Raw genomic sequence first — 3143 nt, forward strand, 5'->3', positions numbered from 1 at the left:
CAATTTCCCTATCCTCCTGTATAATAGATCCTAGGTATTTAAACTTTGATACTTGAGGAATGATTTGCTCTCCCATCTTCACCTCCAAATCCCCATTGCCTTGCCTCCCCCCAAAATCACAATGCATATATTCTGCTTTGTTCCTGCTCAAGCAGAAACCTTTCGACTCCAACGTCCTTCTCCATAACTCCAATCTAGTGTTAATCTCTTGTTTTGATTCTGCAATGAGAACTATATCATCCATGAAAAGCATGGACTTAGGGATTCTTTCTTGAATAGGTTCAGTTAGAACACCCAGAACAATGTTGAACAAGTACGGACTCAAAGAGGATTCCTGATGTAGACCAATCTTAATAGGGAAGTCCTTTGTCTCACCTTCAGGCTTCCTTACATTGGTAGCTACCCCCTCATACATATCTTGTATGGCTTTGATATAAGCAACCCGTACACCTTTCTTTTCCAAAGCCTTCCACATTACTTCTCTGGGCACACAATCATAAGCCTTTTCCAAGTCAATAACCATATGTAAATCCCTTCTTTTGCTCCTATATCTTTCCATTAACCCCCTTAGTAAATAGATTGCTTCTGATGTGGATATTCCTGGCATAAATCCAAATTGGTTTTCCAAAATAGAAGTCTCCAGCCTCAACCTATATTCCATCAGTTTTTCTCACAACTTCATTGTATGACTCATAAGTTTTATCCCTCTATAGCTTGCACAGTTTTGAATGTCTCCTTTATTCTTGTAACTAGGAACTAAAATGCTTCTCTTCCAATTATCCGGCATATTTTTAGAGTATAAAATTTCATTAAAAAGCTTGGTTAGCCACACCTCACCCTCATCGCCCAGACATTTCCAAACTTCAATAGGGATACCATCAGGCCTGATGGCTTTTCCATTGTCCATTTTCTTAAGAGCTGCCTTAACCTCTCTAATATAGGTCCTGCGATAGAAAGCCAAATTCTGATCATCATAGTTAATTAGCAAGTCCTGTAAGTCTTGAGTCGCATAATTGCTTCCCTCATTAAACAACTTGTAAAAGTAAGCCTCCCATCTGTCCTTAATATCACCATCAGTAACTAACACTTTACCATCTTCATCCTTTATACACTTTACTTGGTCCAGATCTCTCTTTTTCCTCTCCCTTTGCTTCGCAATCTTGTAAATATTTCTTTCTCCCGTCGTTTTTCCTAACTCCTGATAAAACCCCTCATAAGCTTTAGTACGTGCTTTGCTCACTGCTCTCTTCATCTCTTTTTTAGCCAACTGATACTTTTCCCAGTTTTCTATACTATTGCACAAGTGTATGGCCTTAAAACACTCTCTGTTCTATTTGACTTTCTCTTGCACACTCTTATCCCACCACCAAGTCTCCTTGTCTCTCTGACCAGGACCTTTGGATTCTCCCAAAATTGTTTTAGCTACCAAACAAACCCTTGTAACTATCTCTTCCCACATCATGTTTGCATTTCCCTACGACTCCTAAATCCCTTCCTCCAAAAGGGTCCTTTTGAATAACTCCCGCTTCTCACCCTTTAACTGCCACCACTTAACCTTGGGTTTTATCACTTGATGGTACTTTTGCCTAGTACTCTTAAAAGCTACATCAAGGATAAGTACTCTATGTTGGGCAGTCACCCCATCTCCTGCAATCACTTTGCAATTAGTACACAGTCTTCTGTCCGGATTTTTAACCAAAAAGAAATCAATTTGTGATTTTGAGGCACCACTTTTGTACATGATTAAATGTTCCTCTTGTTTCTTAAAACAAGTGTTGACATCTTAAGATTGTATGGAAGAGAAAAGTTGAGAATAGATTGTCCTCCACTATTTAGCTCCCCAAAACCAAAACCACCATGGGCCTCGCTGAATTGTCCTACTTCCTTACTGACATGTCTATTAAGGTCCCTAGCGATAAAATTTTTTTTCTTCGAGTGGTATGCTTTGAACCAAACCCTCCATATCTTCTTAGAACTTATCTTTAAGGTGTGCCTCTTCCCCAACCTAAGGTGCATAGGGACTAATAATATTGATAGTATCCTTTCCAACAATTACTCTTAATAATATTATTCTGTCCTCAAACCTTTTAACCTCTACCACGTTTTTTTTCCATGTTCCATCCACGATGATACCAACCCCATTCCTTGCACTCACCTTTCCTGTGTACCAAAGTTTATACTTTCCAAGTTCCTTAGCAGCTTCTCCAGTCCATTTGGTTTCTTGGAGGCACAAGATATTAATCCTTTTGTCCCTCATAACTCCTGCTACTTCCATAGATTTCTCATTCAGTGTCCCAATATTCCAAGTGCCAAATCTTGTAAAAGCCTTAACCTCAAAACATTATAAACTCGTCATCAAATCACTATTATAGTAGAAAAGGAAAGCTGTTACAACAAACTACCATAATAGAAAGAAATTGCATAATTTTCGAAATTAACACTTAAACCCGGTTCAAATTCAAACTCCGTTGCATGCAACTGAAATCATCCAATAACATTCGTTGGGCCTCCGAGCCTCCGGCCCGGGTAATGTATATCAAGTTTCACAAAGCACTAGAAATGGCCTCTGGCCAACCAAAATAAGGAGATAACATTTTCTCCAGTTTACAATAAGATCAACAATCAAAATATCTCAAAGGGACCATAAATGTGGTAATATATATACTAGCCATACATATACAAAGGCTAGAGGCCTAAAGCTAACCAAGCTCAAGCCTCTGCGTCTCTTCCCGACGGCACTCACCTAGAACCTTCACCTAAAAACATTGTAAACCACGGGATGAGACAATGTCCCAGTAACCAACCTTTCCAATTCAAGGTACTACTAAATAGGTGCTCGTGAGGTGTCAAGTGGGGCAGTTCACAAGAGATATTATAAATGATAGCCACTACAAGTAATGCAAGTGCAATGATGCAATCCTATTAACCATATCCCTCACTTTAGGGGATTTTCAAGAGTCGAAGCCGGCCTATCCCTCGCTGTAGGGGATATAAGGAGCCATAAAAGGCCTATCCCTCACTCTGGGGGATGTAGGGAGCCAAAAGGCCTATCCCTCACTTTGGGGGACGTAAAGAGCCAACCATCATGCATTAATGGAGGCCTTACCACATGGTAGTAACAATCACAACTCTAATCAATTCCC

Source organism: Neltuma alba, unplaced genomic scaffold (genome assembly GCF_004799145.2).
Source record: "Neltuma alba isolate B1F8T4 unplaced genomic scaffold, ASM479914v2 tig00011180_pilon, whole genome shotgun sequence".
In the NCBI taxonomy this organism is placed as follows: domain Eukaryota; kingdom Viridiplantae; phylum Streptophyta; class Magnoliopsida; order Fabales; family Fabaceae; genus Neltuma; species Neltuma alba.